The sequence below is a fragment of the Gavialis gangeticus genome, unplaced genomic scaffold (assembly GCF_001723915.1).
Source record: "Gavialis gangeticus isolate Ggan-Ray unplaced genomic scaffold, GavGan_comp1, whole genome shotgun sequence".
Taxonomy (NCBI): domain Eukaryota; kingdom Metazoa; phylum Chordata; order Crocodylia; family Gavialidae; genus Gavialis; species Gavialis gangeticus.
The window spans coordinates 25,304,041-25,321,912 of NW_017728995.1; positions in this window are offsets into that span (position 1 = coordinate 25,304,041).

Consider the following 17,872-nt stretch of genomic DNA (forward strand, 5'->3'; position numbering starts at 1 on the left):
CCTGCCATCTGATAACCTCAGGTAACTTGTCTGCATTTTACCAACTACATCCTATCACTAGATCAACATTCCTGCTCCCTCCCACCTACCTGTCTCACACCTATTGTCCCCCATTCCCTCTGATCCCCATTGCTATGCATTTGCATTTTCAGACCTTCATTTTGCATGTTGTCTTCTGTTCTGCCCAGGGAGCACACAATACACTAGCAAACTCTCCCTCTGCCTGAAGAATGGTGTTTGCGCCCAAAAGCTTCCAAAGAACAATTTTTCCAGCTATTCAGTTGGTCTAATAAAAGATATTACATCTACGCAAAGAACCTTGTCTGCAAAATACTTGTCTGCATTTCAGTGAACTGTGCTGTGCAAAACCCTATAATACCCTTGGAGAAACTTAGTTCCATGTCTTCCTTTTATGGTAGGAGAGAAGCCCATCAAAAAGTTGCACAGCTGCGTGGTTCTGTTTGATGAATGGTGAATTTTTGAAAACTCCTTTTGGTGATGGAAAAATCAATTATTCCCACTGCTAGGCAAAGACAGAGGGTGTGAGAGTGTGCTTCAAGTATGGAAATAAAGAGCAACTGTCCTGTAATGAATGCAAAGTCAAGAGCAATGTTCTGAGACCTGGGGAAAAGAGTAAATCAATTAATTAGACTATTTTATAAAAGCATAGACCAGATTCCTGCCTGCCCAGCAAGTTCCTTTGTGCTGCTCTGGCAATGCAAGGCACCTGGAAAACAGCTGTGTGCACAGACAGGGGAATTGCCTAATGGTATAAAGTCAGGGGAGCCAACTTTATTCAAGGCCTCCAGGCAGAAGGGGCAGCTGGCAGCCCAGCTGTATTGGCCTGTACTTGGCAATAGTCCTGTTGACTGGCCTCAGCTGGTCTTCAAGGCTAGGGACAAACGACTTGTACATAAACCGGTATAAGTGAACAGAAACCAGTTCAAATCTGTAACAGAACACAAGTTCAGTGTACATAAACCACTTTCAAAATGGCCAAAACCGATTTAAGCTAAACCTGGATGGATGTAGTATCAGAAGGCCCTTTTACACATGCTCTGGGGGTGAGAAGGGTGGCCCTTTGATTAGAATGGCTCCAAGAGCTGCTGTAATTAAAGTGAAGGGCTGCAGCGTCTTGTTTGAGCTTTAGTTTAAGTGCCCCTGCCACCGTTTTTAAGCATGGGGACTCTGGTGCACAAGAAGCGGGAGGCTGCTGGAGCTCGGTAATTACCATGCTCCAGCAGACTTGATTAATGGAGTCTGCTGAAACATGCTTTAATTACAGCACATCAGAGCAGCCTCTGCGCTCATGTACAGGCACCCAGACTGAACTGATTTAGCCTGAATCAGTTTCTTAAATTTCTGTCCCAGATCGCCTCCAGATTCAAGTTAACTCACAATCCCCCAGGATGCTTTTCACCTCCCCCCGCAAACCTCCCCTTGCAGGGTGGGAGGGCTAGCTTTGATCCAAGTGGTCTGCTCCAGCCAACCTAGGAGGCTTGCTGTAGCACCCCCCTGACTTCTGGCCTAAGCTACTACAGGCATGTGGCTGCATATCTGGAATAAAAAAAGAATGTCTGTTCCCTTGCTTATTGGTTCAATCTACACAGTTAAAACGAACCTGCAAAGATTGAATTGATTCAGCCTTGGGATTTTAGACTACCTGTACTTAGCTCAAAGGACCCTTCCTGATGGTTTAAGTGGAACAGACTTTCTGTAGGTCTAAGTAACACCAACAGTCACAGAAGACCACAGCTGGCCCAGCATCAGAACAAAACTGGTGGAGAATTATCTATCCTTCTCCTCCAGTCCTTTGCCAAGTATATATGACTGGGCCAGCCTGAATATCTGGCCCAGTATATATGGCTGGCATTATCTGCATAGCCAACCAGGTATAACTAAAATAATTTCTTACAGAATGATTCTCTGAGGATTTGCACATGGATGTAAACAGGATGCTGGCTTTATAGTTCATGCTACTACATAATTGACCTATGAGTTTTTGAGTTACTCTGTGGGGCTGATTACATTCTTTCTTAAGCAGACAAAACTCCTATCTACTGGAATGGGAATTTGTTCTCTGTGAACACAGCAGAGAGAAGCTCAGAGTCTAAATGATGCCCTGGGGCACGCACATTCAGGCTAGGGACAGACATTACACATAAACCGATTTAAGTGATCACAAACTGGTTTAAACCTGTAAAAGAATGGAAGTTCAGGGCACATAAACCAGTTTCAAAATGTCTGAAGCTAGTTTAAGATAAACCTGGTTGAATGTAGTATCACACTTAACTGACTTGGGTCAAACTGGTTTATGCATCTTCTGTCACAGACCCCTTCCTGGTTCAAGTTAAATCAGAGTCCCCCAGCATCCCAGCATTTTGCAGCCCTGGGCTGGGCTGGGCTGTCTGCTGGCCTTGCCCCACCCCTCTGGTCCCTAGCTGGAGCAGTGAAGGCTGGCTGACTGGCCTCACTAACTGGCTCATTGGTCCTCACAAGCAAACCCCTGCTGAGGTCTAGGGCCAGGGAGGAAAGTTAAACTTCCCTTCCCCTGAGTATGAAGCTGCCCTGCCCTGCTTGCTTAGTGCTGGCTGTGATGGTGGACTATAAATCCCAGAGGCACCTGGAAGCAGGAAGAGGAAGTGATGAGCAACCCTGCAGTCCTGCTGCTGTGATTGTGGACTGCAAATCCCAGAGACCTTGGGGGCAGCAGGAAGAGAAAGCGAACACACAGCCCATACTGGCTATGTGCCAGTGAGTCCTGCTCTAGTGCCCCCCAGCTTCTGGCTTGAGCCTGTTATGAATTACGCTCTTAAAGCCACGTGCAATTCGCTCTAGGCTGGGGCAATGATCACGCAGAGCAAGTATCCAAAGTCAGATACAGAATCTTTATTCACTGCAGCGAGGTGCCTCTGAGGAGGGACCCCGCCTACCAGATATAATACTTTTTTATACTTTGTAAGTACGTCAGCGTTAGTTCGTGATTAGCTCGTGCTTGTAAAAATACCCAATCATCTATTAACTAAATCACTATCTATCCAATCAAGCGGCACTGTGAGCGTGAACACCGAAGTTTAACTCTTGTGACTACATGCCCCATATATTTTGTCTCAAGATATTTCTTTATCTTACAAAAACAATCCTTGCCCGACTTTCAAGGTTCCTCTGTTGACGAGACTCCTCTGTTGACTGGATTCAGCTAGTTTCATATCTTATCAGTAACCCTTACACAGTACCCCTCTTCCCTCCCAGCCGTCTCATAAGTGCTGTGTCGGCTTTTACGAAATGGAGGCGAAAGGACAAAGAAATGGCCTCACTTTTAGCATTACAAAGCCTTGCTTTTAGCCCTACAAGATTCATATACAATAAGCCACTGCACTTCCTGAATCAAAAGTGAATGTCTGTTCATTTGCTTATTGGTTCAATCTTTGTGGCTTAGACTAACCTTCAAAGACTGAATCAACTCAGCCTCTAGCTTTTTGACTGTCTGTACTTAGCCTTAAGGGCAGACTTAGGTTCTGGGAATAATATTTCTAGACTGAGGACTTGCATTATTTGTGCTTCCGTGTCATTTAAAATTGGGCAGGCCCAATTTTAGGGCTGCTGAGATGTTCAGGGCTGCTGAGATCCGGGGTTTAAACCAATCTACCACTAGAAGGGAGCTGCCAGATAACAGATAAAGGAGTGTATTGAGAAGTGGAGCCATGTGACCAGATTTACAGAGGCACCTAGGCACCTAAAGAGCAGGTAGGCATCTAGTGGGATTTACTGAAAGGCTTAAGTGATTTAGGGACCAAACTCATTGATTTTCAATGGGAATTAGGCAGCTAATCTATCTGCATTTGTAAATCTGTCTCCGATAGCCCAGAGCCAGATGTGCAGATGCTCAACACCTGGCATCTCTGATTGTTAAAGACAAAGACAAATTTTAAGAAATTCTTTGTTCTAATAATTCTGAACTGCTCTGAAAACTCTTAGCTGTGCAGCACGGTGGTGTGTACCTTTAATAAACACCACATTAAAGGTTGTAAGGATTTTAACATTTTAATTTCCAAAACACCAAAAGCTATGAAGCTATATTGCAAAAGTAACTGGCATGGGTAGCTGTGAAGCCCTGACAGCAGAAAGCTCATCATGGGCTTACCACCCAAGCATTTACCCATGTAGGGTTTTCACTTTGCACTGATCTGCAAGCTACCACAATCAGAATGCTACTGCAGCCCAAGCTAGATAGCTCAATGCTAGCCTGATTACGTCTACCCTACCCGGCCAGTCCCTGTACACTTAATGTTGATGTACAGCTAGGAATAAGATAAGATGCATTCTTTTAGCTATGTTGGTTTTTGCAGGGCCAAGACAAGTGAAAAACAGTAACAGCTTATTTTTAGCATTCAAGCAAACAGTCATGACAGAGCAGCTCTATTAAGAAGATGCTATTTTTTCATATTTAGTTATTAGAGCTGGGCTGCACTTTATGGTGTGTCAATAAACATGCTTTTCTCATTCAGAAGCTGATGTGGATTCCAGACTTTATGCAATGAAAAAATGCTCTGACCTGAGTGCTGATGTTCTGAGTTTCAGAATAGAGGCAGTGTTTAAGGGCAAGTTATAAAGAGAAGGAAAAAAAAGACACCCCACAGAAATGCTGACACAGATATAACTGTAATGAAGCTCCAAATTGCTAGCCTCATAATAATGCTCAGGTTTGTCTTGCATTCATTCTTTGGTGACACCGGATCTAAGGCCACTGTTTATTAGCACAGGTTTTTTGGAAATGTTTTGCTGAAATGCAAACATGCATTTTGTGGGCTTTCCTCCTTTCCACTTGTCCATTGAAAGGCTGGATTATAATGTTGATGTGAATGAAAATTAGGCTGAAAAGAGGTTGGGTGATAAAAAATCTTAGAAGACTGATAGTTAAAGTGATAACACTCTTGCTTGGCTCCCCTCTGCTTTAAAGCTGTGCCTGCCAGTTGATTGAAGCTGGATGAAATGTGCCTTGCTAATTATCTAATATATAAAATGAAATCATTTAAGTAGAAGAGATGGTGTGAAGTTACAGTTGTTCTTACATGGCTACACTGGGGCCTCTTTAACATAAATGGAAAGGCAAACCCCACCACTGACATCCCCTGTCATGCAGGGTCATTTTTTTCCTTTCTCTCTTTGCAAAATGGTGAAAGGCAATATAAGCTCTTCCTGCTGTGAATCAGCTACCTCTATAAGGGTACCTTGGAATTCACCATTAAGGTGGAGAGTGTTGTGTACTGCAGAACCATGAAACAGGTACTTAATCATTAAAAAGAAATGAAGGGGGGAACAGCAGAGAAGGAGAAGTGCTATTAAGTTAAAGGAGAGCTGATATAAACTGGCCCTGAACATTTTATACTGGAATTGAGACTGGAAATTAGGAAAACATTTTCCAGAATGGTTTGCCAAACAAAGTAGCAAGATCAAGGAGCCTGACTTATTTTGAGATGGATCTTAAGAGGCAGATGGAAGGGGTAATTTAGTAGGACAGGAGTCTTTTTGCAATAGTAATAAGAGCATGAGGTATGTGTTGTTGAGGGTTTGGTTCCCACGTATGAGGATTGAAAGAAACTGGGTCTTTTTGTGGGTTACTTGCACATGTTGAGGGAGGCTTCGGGGCTTCTGCTGGGCACCTGCAGAAGCCAGAAAGAATTTTTTAGCCCTATTAAATGTATTGTTCAGCTTCTGGGTATGGTTTTTCCTGAATTTCTCAAAAGCACTGAACTTTTGCCATGGCCATGAACTTCCTTTGTACTGCGGAGCCTGTCCCCTTTCTAAGATCATCCCTGCTTTTGAGTGACCAAGACAATGACGGCTCCCTTGTTTCTCTTCCTACCTTCCTGTGGCATGTGGTAGGGGTTTCCAGAATGTGTTTCATGACTGTGATGTGGGAGAGGGGCTGGAAAGGATGTTCCTAAGGATGCTTTTGGACAAATGGCTGCCTGTGAATACAAGTGACTGGTCTTGCTTGTTCAGGAAGTCACTTCTAGTCCTACGTTTCTCTGATTTCCTGAAGGCCCTGTTCTCAATTGTCCTCTACGTTGTGTTGTGCATTAGTATTAAATACTCCTGTTCTGATTGGGTAGGACTTTCGTTCACATCCTAGTGGTGAAAATGACTGTAGATGATGTTGGGCAATAAAGAAGCAGACCTTTGGGTCCCAGCCAGCCCCATCAGTGTCTACACATGCATTGCTACACAGTAAGGAAGTCCACCACAGAATAGTACCTGTATTTACAAGTACTAACCTGCAGCAGAGTTAATTAGTTTCCTGTTGCCTAATAGGGCCATGGGTGTAAATACTGAGGCTTTATTGCAGAGCTAATTGGGCAGTAAGCAGTAAGCATCTCGTGTAGATGTGCCCACTGAGCTGTATCACCACAAAGGGAGTCACAATGGGCCCAATTCACCTTTTTGCTCTGAACATAGTGCAGTCATCTCTGCCACTGCAAAATTAGTACAAAGGTGGTATATAATGCTACAGCATATCGCATATCCATACAACATCCCATTGCACCAGCATTTCTGTGACTTGCTTTACGCCCATTGTGCACTGGTGCAAATGATGACAAGGTGCAGGGGCTGAGGAACGATGCCTAATCCTTCCTGTTCCTGGGAGAGGGAAGAGGTGCAGTTGCCAAATCATGCTTACAGATAATGCAGTGCATGATTCCTTCAGGAAACCAAAAGGGAAGGCTAGAAATGTGCAGGAAATCCAGGACAGTCAAGACACCTGGGGCAAAACCTGTCTCCACTGCTACTGCACTTAAATTCTGCTACTGCATTTTGCTACTGACTTTAGCAGAGCCAGGATTCCATCCTGGAAATGCAGTACATGGCTTCTACCAGCAGCATCCTACATAAAGGAGTTTCACAAAATAAGTTTGCACACTGTTTCTTCAGAGTTGTCTATATAAGTGGGGGCTGCGGTGGTGCAAATGCTAAGGCGCATGGGTTGACAGCCTGAGCGGTTGCAAGCTTGAGGCCGCAGCAGAAGCGCTCATGGCACAGCCTGTTGTTCCAATGAAATCTGCAAATTCTGCTAAATACCTTGACATGAGGATATTAAAGGGCAAAGGAAGGTTTGTAGAGGTGCTGATCTTCATCCACCGTGAAGCAAAGAAAATCCAACAAAAAGTCTTGAAAACAAATAACTTTACAAATAATGTCATGTTCATAAAACACCCAGGCAGAGTTTTTAAAGAGTCTTGTTATGTAAAGGATTTCTACTTTCCAATGTGTCCTTGATGATGTATGTATATACACACAGGCTGGCACACACACAAGCCCTGACAGTGGACAAGGGGCAGCTACAAATGCTATCAAAGGAATTCTGAAACTTAAGAGATGGTAGGAAAATACTGAGAATGTGGAAAATCTGCATGTAGTTAAAAAGCCCCTGATGATTTATTTTTGTTTTCATAAAAATTAGGCAAATTCAAATAAAAAGAAATGATAAGAATCCTTGACTGACTTCTTCCTGAGTGATTAAAGCATTTGTAAGTCTGGACCCAGGATCCAATGAGAACTTCCTAATTCAGAATAAATCAAATTCAAGTAAGCTCAATTATGCATGAAAATGATGCCAGGAATGCACGGTTCAAAAATTTCAATAAATTATGTATGGAATTGAGTTATTCTACTACTTTGTTGTCACAAATGAAACATGTCAAGGATGCTGCATTAAAATGAAGTTGTGGGTGAATCTGGAGAAAACAAGGCATATTTAATAAATTCTGACAACTGTTAGATTTGTATTTTTTTTACCTTATTAAAATTTAACCCAGAAAAACTTCTTCTTAAGAAAAGGACCTGAAAAGCTCTACTTTGTAAAGTAAGTTTGACGACTTTGATCAAATTTGTTACTCAAATAAAATATCTGTTTGATGCAATCTGGGATGTGTTGTGTCAAGGCTCTATAATGAACAACAGAATACTTGCATAATATACCCCAGTCCTCCGTAGGAGAGAGCCAGCACCACGGCTTTGATCTGCACGGAGGAAGGAGGGTCAGACATTGTGCCAAGTGTGAATTCTGCAGTAGAGTCCAGCCTGTTTCTGTCCACCTAAACTTCCAATAATTTTAACAACTACAGTTTTTCCTTCCTCTGACTTAACTGTTGTCATGATATCTGGAGTGTCCCTTCCATGTGTTTCCCCAGAGTCTCACGTGCTCTGACTTCTGTTCCTGGTCTTTACTTGCACTGCTGTCAAGAACAGGCTGCCCTGTATAGCAACACTATACCTAGACTCATGGCAGCCCTGGGTGAACTTTTAGTATTGGGCCCCCCTTTGCCAGAGATAATGATAATAATAAAAAAATTACCATTTTCGGGCCCCCTTTCTGTCCAGGCCCTGGGTGGCTGTCTGATTCACCCATGCCTCTGTCTAGCCCTCCTGTACAGATAGAGTATAAATGACATTGGAATTGAAGAAGCTAGCTAGGGTAAAATCTTGCCCACAATAAAATCAATGGGAGTTTTGTCCTTTGTCCTCCAAAGACAGCAAGAAAAATGATGAGTGTAACTAAACTTTTACCTTGCAAATCAAAGCAAAGAATTGTATTCACTCTCTTATTGAGTACAAGGAGAACACTGCAGTGCTTGGTCAAAATATTACAATTATGCACTGGCAGAAATTCTGTCAATTCAGAAGAGCTACCCTCAACTCATATTGACACAACTAAAATCAGAGTCAGGCCCTAACTGCAGAAAGCAGGTACGTGCTAGAACTAAAACAGGACCAGCTGTAGCCTAATTAAAGTCAACAGTCCCCAAGTGCTTTCAGGAGAACATTCGCTCACAATTATCTAAACAAATCCACTTTCTTAAAACTCCCAGGATCTGGTTCTCTTCTCATTTATGGAGATTTTACACCTCTACAAGACTAAAGACTTGGGTGGAATTTCTCCCTATTAATACTGATGAATCCAAGAGCAGAATCTGGCCACCAGGTGTTAAGATACAAGTATGCATCTCTTTAGAGCTCTTCAGCAGGTGGAATGCCTTCCTTTCATGCCCCAATAACACTAAAAACAGCACTTCCCATCTGCCAGCAATCAAGTCCAATATATTCAGTTAGTTAAATGGTTCTGAGATGCACCCATTCCGGATCTTGATCAGTGAAATTGTATGCAAAGCTCCCATGGACTTAAGGTGCAGGATGTGGACTCTCAAGATGAATATGCTTTGGTTTCTGTGTCTACAAAACTCCATTTATTTCCAAACCAAGTTATCAGCAGGGATCCTGGTTTTCTCTGATAAAAAGTCCAAAATTCTCTGTTAAAAACCCAGCATTCTCTGATTAAAAAAACTGCAAGTCCACATTTTTCTGCAATTAAGATGAAAAGCTACTATGTATATAGGTATCAGTTGAACACAATGTTTTATTGATATACTTACAATTTTAAAACAAGTTGGAAGCCTACCAGTGCCTCAATCATTATAATAAAATAAATTCTAAATGTATATATATATGTATGTATGTATATATGTGCATACACACACACATATATATACACATAGATACATATATTTTTTTTTTGGTGTTTGATTTTGGTTTGCTTATCATAGAAAATCAGAGCTCCCCTTGCCTCCTTTGCTCACCAGGATGCAGGACCAACTGCGGCTGCCCCCACACCCTGCTCCTGTGTGGCACTGAGAAGCCCTGATATGCTGTTGCCCAACCCACAGCCCCCCACTTTGCCCAGACCTGCTAGTGCCCCTCACTCCCAGCCCACAGCCCCGCATCCCTACTGGTGCCTGTGACTCCCAACCCGCTGCCCCCTCCCAGACCGTAGCCGCCTGTGGGAGACCAGCTCTGGCAGCTCTCTGCAGGTAAGTTTATGAGGATGGCATAGGTGTGTGGGGCAGAGGGTTCATGGGCATAGGCGATGCATTGGTGTGGCATGTGCCCCCCCAGATTTCTGCATCTACAACGGGGCAGGGAGCTGCAGCCTGGTGGCACCAGACAGGAGTCACCTCTGAGGCCCAGCAGATGGGACCCCACGTGGGAAGACAAAGGGGTGGGGGCGGAGGGTCAGTGCTGGTGCTTGGAGCACCACATTGCTATGGCCACCAAAGTAAGGTACCCCTTGCCCACCACCAAAATGGCGGGGCACAATTCAGGCTCAACATTAAGAAAAACTTCTTCACAATCAGGGTGTTCAGGCTGTGGAATAAGCTCCCTCCAGAGGTGGTGAGATCACATACCCTGGAAATCTTCAAAGGAGACTAGACAGTCACCTCACTGGGGTCACCTGACCCCCAATTATCTTTCCTGCTTGGTGCAGGGGGCTGGACCCAATGATCTTCCAAGGTCCCTTCCAGACTTACAATCTATGAATCTCACCTTGGAGGCCATGTCAGTGGCACCACTGACCTTCCCACCCTGCTCTTCCCTCTTGTGCTGAGTTCTGCCCACTGGGCTGGGCTGGCCAGGTTGCAGCCCTGTGCCCCCACTGGGGGCACAGAAATCTGGGGAGGCACATGTCCCCCTAAGCCCCTTTACCTATGGGCCCAACACCTCCTTACAAGTGTGTGCAGCAGCAGGGAGCTGCTGCTCCCCTCGGAAGTTTAAGTGAATACATGGAATTTGGGTAGTACAATAGTGCTAAAATTTCAGACTAATGACCTAATAGTAAAGCTAAATGGAAATTTTGTGTTAGAACATGGCTTTGTTTGGAAATGCTGACTCATCAAAATCTAGTTCCCTGGGAATATGTTCATTTTAACAAAACTCCCAAGGAAACCAGATGGGCTTGAAATAGAAATCTTCCTAGTTCATTGGTAGCCTACCTGACTGTATTGGACAGTGTAGCCTAGAGTCTCTCTCTTATTGTGGATTTAACTGTCATTACAGTAACTTCTCTTTTTTTTAAAGAGTTTATTATCAAGTCTAATCCATGCAAGGAAGCTGCATGGGTGTAAGTTATGATGTGAAATGAAACTAGTGCAAATGGCCGCGTAGACGCTCTTATTTCAGTTTTTAGTGATTTAAGTGAAGTGGATTATGAGTAAACCCAAATAAGACGTGTCCTGTACTGAAAATGGATGTGCACGTAGCCTTTTTCACTGGTTTAACTGTTTTGGTTTAAAGGGTGAGTCAAGTTATAGTGTTGCAGTTTTTTCTTAGAGACGCCCAGAGTGCTCCAAATAATTGTTAATGCCCCTAGGGAGATAACTGCTTCTATTTCAGGATATAGCTTTGAACTTTCTGTGTTGGGAGTTAATTTAGTAAGGAAGGTTCTTATAATTTGCTTGGGTGTACTTGGCAGTGAAGCCCTCCAAACAGTTATTCTTGACTGGGCAGAAGCTGGAATTTGTGTGCAGCTTTATTAATAGTGTCTAATTGCAGTAGTGTAACTCCTTTACAATTTCAGATGTGTGGGTTTAACGTTATGTGGACGAAAGAGATGGGTCTAGAAGAACAATGGCAATTGTAGATACTTCCTTGAGCTAATTAAGCATCCTCAGGCTTATGGGTATGTATAGGCATCACTGTTGTCAGCACAGACAAAACCTAGGACAATCAGCACCAAAACTTGTCTAAAAGAGCCTCGGTTGCAAGTAAGTAGCGGGCTGTTACAAATTGTGCAGTCCCTGCCAGAATTTAGCTCTAAGGACACAATGATGAAGAACACCCTAAGAAGTAGTGATCAGAATCAACTTAGGGGTCAAATTCTGCTCTTGGGTACCCTTAAATCAAGGGGTTTGCACATGTCTGACTGAAGTTTGTAAGGAAGATGAAGATGAGGATAAACCCATAATTATGTACCCAGTATACCAAAAGAGATTATTCTCTGTTTGTCAGTTGTAGTGGCTTGCATCCCCCTAAATTCAATCACTGGTTAATTTGATCCTGTGGGTATTTTAATCATAACCAAAGGGATGCATTAAAAAGAATACACCTTCCATCCTTTTCCTCAGCTTTAATCATTTTGAGCAGCTGTTACCAGAAACCTACAAGAAACTGAGATGCAATTAATAAAGTAAGAGCCAACAGTCTGAACTTGTACGGTGTACAACCAAGCCTTTAGAGATGAAAAATTACTAGATCTTAAGTGCTTCAGGACAGAGGCTGTTTCTTATTAGTTACAGGTACTCTTCTCAGCATAACGGGGCCCTAATCCTAGTGGAGGAAGTAACTTGCAGTTGTATAACTCAGTCACTTGTATTGTGATGAGCATCTGGGTTCTTCAAGAACAGGAGTAAATGTTAATACACAGTTAATTGAGAATAAATCTGTATAAGTAATTGAATTTGTTTTTCTAATGGCATTATTTTACCACAAAAAGGAAGGAATTCATGTGGACTGAAGTCACCCTACATCTATTGCTACCATGCTGGAACTGAAATGGTGAGAAAAGGTCATCTTTTGTGTTACTTCGGCATCATTTTTGACTTTCTGAGACAATAGAAACATAGACATGCAAGGAAATCCAGGAAGTTGCTTGAATCCCCAACTGTTACGGGTCATTCTGGCTTGCTGGGTGGTCTGGGACAAGTCACTTTGCCTCAATACTCTCACCTGTTAGATCAGGGGGTGGGCAAAATGTGGCCCGGGGGCCGGATGCAGCCTGCCAGGCTATTCTGTCCGGCCCACAGGGCTGCTAAAAAATTTAGAAAATTAATATTTATCTGCCCCTGGCTGCCTATCATGTGGCCCTCAATGGCTTGCCAAAACTCAGTAAGCCGCCTTCTGCCCAAAACAATTGCCTACCCCTGTGTTAGATAATGTTACTGACCTTCTAGGTGAGACTTCTATGCTGCATGGTCAATCTGTAAAAGCATCCTGTGTCCTAGTTTAAATAACATCAAGGCCTTGTTCCCTGTGAAAAAAAGAATATTGTAAAAACCTGCAAACTCTACTAATAAAACCAGAAGTGTATGCCTCTGGAGAAGGATGATATTACTCAGGCTGCGGAGGTTGTTTGTCTGTCAGTAATCTCACTGATGATGAGAGTCAGATCATATTCATCATCCCTTTTCACAAGCGGGTTGTGGATTTTGGGCTATCCTTAAATTTACAGAGGTGGATACTTCTTTTACAAGCATGCCCATGAGGGAAAAAGCAGCGAGTCCTTTCCATTTTAATGCTTTGCCTGCTTTCCACAGATGGAGAGTCAGCACCATAGGGCTCTTCTTTAGAAGAATAATGTCTTAGTGGCACCAAACGGAGCAACAATAGCAACACGAGTAGCGAAGGAAGCCCTAGATTCTGACTTGGGGTTAGCTGATCAACCAGCTGAACGTGTAGACTTGGGAACCAGGAAAATAACAGGCATCAACTTACTGTGCAATTTCCCCCCCACCCCCTAATGTTTGCAATTTTTTTAAAAACTGGACTTGCTTATAAACGTATTGCCCACAACAGACTGTCATGATACTTTGCACATACATATATGTGGAATTAATTATGCATTTACATGTGTAGAGTTCTTCTATCCTTCCTCTTACAGCTCAAGGGGAAGTATTGTGAACCACGTAGTAAAATTGTGAGAAAACCTTTTTCTCTGTTGAATCTTAGGTCCTTGTGCTCCTCTCTGTGGTGAGATGTGTCATGCTTCCCCTGGGGAATCAGCATTAAATCATGCAGAAGAGGTCAGGTAACTTAATTCTTCCCAAAGTCACAGAGCAACTTGCTCTTGCAAAAAAATATTACTCCCTGGTGTAGCAATGCTGAAGGTCTCATTAGAGACCTGCCAATCTTGATTATATCTAAGAGTAGTCAAAGCCAATCTTTCTCATCTTGCTATAGCTCTCCGAGTCACTGGAACATGTCAACCCCTTCACTATGGCATGTAGTTTCATGGAGAGGCTTACAAATATATTAAGCTAATGTCATTGTTTCAACAATTTGTACATGGGAAAAGAAATGAAAAATCCCGTCTCAAGTTGCACGCAGAGGGAATACACATGGGGTTTTGTGTTTGTTACTTGGTGGTGGTAAATGCAGTTCATCAGTGGCAGAAGAACCCACCTGGTAAAAAAATTATTTTTAAGGATTTTGTACAGTGCGCAATTTAGATTTCTGCCCCCCCCCCCAGCCCTTAGGCACATAGATCTCTGCCCAGTCAACTAGCTAAAATGAAAGAGGAGAAGAGAAATCTTTGATGCAGACTCTAAAAATCTTTTCAGCATAGTATAATGAGCCCCATAATTTCAGAAACAGAAAAGTTTTGAGGTTTTAAAGGTTTTTTTATATGACAGGGGTTATTTCTGTTTTGACATTTGATCCAATTCAGACCCAAAATTAATAATGTTTGAAGCCAAACTGATTCACAACCAGCTCTCTATTCTTCCCGTTTCAAAAACAGCAGATATAGAAAGGCAAAGAGTCTTCCCAGATTTCAGCGGCTTGTTCTTCTGTCTGGTAGAAACCTCTGGGTTTCATTGTCTCTGTCCACCTCTAACTTGTTTGTTCTCATTATTTTTGTAATTGAAGCTGTTCCAAATCATGCAATAACATTTCACATTATGTTTTCTCCTTAGTAAAAATGTGCTGCATTTGAAAGCTTGTCTAGGGCTATCACAGCCATGCAGTTGGTCCAATAAACAATATTCTCCATAGTAATACTTACCTCTTACATTAAACACTTACTGATTCACTGTCAATAGTTATTTATAGTTTCTTGGAAAGGAGTTAGCCTGGGGTAAAACAGAAGCTACAGTGAGGGATCTCAGTCCTTCACCACCATCTAATACTTATTTCTATGATTTAAAAAAAAATTCTTTTACTTTAAGGTACAAGCGAGGCATTGCTCGTCTCAAATGCAGAAATGAGCTGATATACCTGTTAATAAAATCTTATCATAGAATGCATGGCACTGGAATTGCATGCTAGAATGATTATGGCAGTTCTTTATAATGGAGCACTGTCAAGAAACATGCATGCAATTCCTGGTATGTGTTTTTAAAAATGTGAACAAAAGTTAAAGAGGAAAATCTGACCTCCAGTTATGTACCGATAGCTAGATATTGCTAGCAGGTGCTAAAATCTGCCGATTGGGCCTTTTGGCTACAGGGTGTATCATTTGCCAGTACTGTAAATAAGAAGAATATTTAATATTAAAGCAGGAAGATGCAGGTATTCGTGCTTTCAAAAGTGCTTTCCTGTCTTGTCTGAAGTGGCCAGTGTAGACAGAGAGTTTTATGTCAACAGACTGTTGCTCTGAGAATAACTTACAGGTAAACTGACTTCTAAGCTTGCTTCTTGTATAGAACTTGAAAAGGAAGTAACTTTATTACAAGTGGATTAAATTCTACCCTTCTATGCACGCATGGACTTACTGATGATTCTAACAGGAATTGTGAATGCAAATCCCAGAACAGACTTTGGTCCGATTAATTTAATATCTGTTAAAGTAAATCAGACTCTTGTGTATTACCAAGAGTTAGTGGAGACCCAAGAACAAAATCCATCCCTGGAAGTTTATGATAAATTGCTGAGTTTCGAGTTGGAGTAATGTGACTAGTGGGGTGCAGTAGAGATCTATGTTATTCCCAGTCTCAACATGTTCACTAATAAGCTGGAAGATGGAATAAAGCTTCATGTTAATGAACTGTATTAATCATGCTGAACTAGCTGGGGCACAGTGAAATAAAATAATGAGATCTGAGAGCAGCATATCTGCCCGTTGGAGAAATGTAGATGAAGACCCTGTAAGAACCTGTAAGAAAATGAGATTTCCATTGGAAAAGAGCAAACAAATGTGTCTCAGGGAAAGCCATGAGAAACACAGATATTTAATGCGAAGGGCAAATCTGGAGAGCAGTAATGTGAAAGACCTGAGACCAGTTGTGACAGGGGACAGAAAAAGAAGCCGTGGCATATTTGGGCTGCCTGCGCTCAGGCAACATATCAAGAACCAGGGACATAATAGATCTTTTCTTTGCAATTCTGATGTGTCTGTTTTGGAATAATACATCCATTTCCAGGCATCTCATTACCATAGACAAACTGACGGGAGTTCAGTGAAGAGCAAAAATAATGGTTAGGGGCTATATCAACTGAGAAATGAAGAAAGATTTAAAATGGCTAAATATTTATAGCTTGGCTAAGGAGCTGGGAGCTGAGGAACATGCCAACAGTCTACAAATGGCATAAACACCCAGAAGGGAGAGGAATAGGCAGGATAGCTAATGATGAATATGGGAATATTTAAGCTGAATTTCAGAATTTTCTTTTGAGTAGTGAGATGAATTAGACTGTGAAAAATTCTCCCAGGGAACTGATGAAATCCCCATTGTTTGGAAGCAGACTGGACAAACTCTCTGTTAAAAGTATTGTCAAGAATAATACAATTCCAGTATATTATTAGGACCACCAATGCTTTCATTGACCTTCACACAAAACTCCCATTGATTTTGATAGGGTGTGTATATGATGTGGGAAAAGACTACAGGATTTGGCCCACTGTTACAACTGACTTTATTGGGGGTTAAAATTATAAAAGGCAAGTGGAATCTGTTCCCAGTAGAATCCATTTGCTGCTTGTATTTGGAACAGATCAAATTTGGAGCATCTGCAGAGTTGATGGCTTCAATCCATTAAGCCAGGGGCCGGCAACCCCCAGCACGCACGCCAAGCATGGCACAGGAAGCCATTTTGCTCGGCACGCCAGGGTCAGCCCCAGCTCTGTGTAGCTGCTAGAGCCCAGGCTGCTCCCGGCAGGGCTTGCAGCATCCCAGCTGCTTGCTGGGAGCAGCCCAGGCTCCGTGGCTGGCAGCAGCTACCCAGAGCCGGGGCCAGCTGCAGCCAGGAGGCTGCAAACAGCTGCGCCAGGCTCCGGAGCCCCAGCATCAGCTCTGTACTGGTGCGTGCATGCATGTCTGAGAGTGGGCAGTGGGGGAGGGGCCTGAGGCAGTGCAACCCCGGTCTCTCCCCTGCTTCCAGCACAGAGCTGGTGACTGGGCTCTGGAGCCCGACGCAGCTGTTTGTAGCCAGCCTGGGCTCTGGGCAGCTGCAGCAAGCGGTGGGCAGGCTGCAAACAGCTGCACTGGGCTCCACAGCTCCGGCATCAGCTCCATGCTGGTGGCAACTGCACGTGCACCTCAGGGCAGACAGCAGGGCGGTACAGCCCACCCTGAGGTGCATGTGTAGTCACCACCAGCATGGAGCTGATACCGGAGCTGTGAAGCCCGGCGCACCTGTTTGCAGCCTGCCTGCCACTTGCTCCAGCATGTCATGATTCAGTCCACCACTATGTAGCACGGTAGATTAGTGGTTTAAAAATGCTCACAAATAACTGCCCACAGGCCTAGTGCTATCTGGCTCCTTTTTGGCAGGCTCACCAAGGAAGGTCAAAAAATGATGGGTACTGAGTTCTGATCTATCATAGCACTTGTTGTGTTCCCATCAGCTCTAGGGGGAAGTGTGTGTGGGGAAAATTTGAGCTGCAAGTGCCTCCATCTGTTTAGATGGTCAGTGCCCAGAACTGTCAAATGAGCACCTTGCAGAAATATTACATTCACAGGATATTCAATATATTAAACAAACACCCAGGAAATTGCACCCCAAAGCATTTGAAATATGTTATGGCTGAGTACAGATGTTTTGTGTAATTAGGGGGAAGTTAAATCAAATTAAAAATAGACACCTGATATAAGGTAAGTCATTAAGGGCATGCTAGTGGGGGGGCACTGAGGAGACAAGGGAGGCAAGCAGGCTTGAGGGACAGGATTGGGGTGGCAGTGGAGTTCAATGAGGATTGGGGGGGCAAGTGGGATCCATGGGAGGGAACAGGGGGTAGGTGAGACTTGTGGGAGCAATTGGGGGTGTAGGCAGTATCTGCAGGAGTAATTGGGGGGGTGGGCAAGCAGGATCCACAGGGTATTGTGGG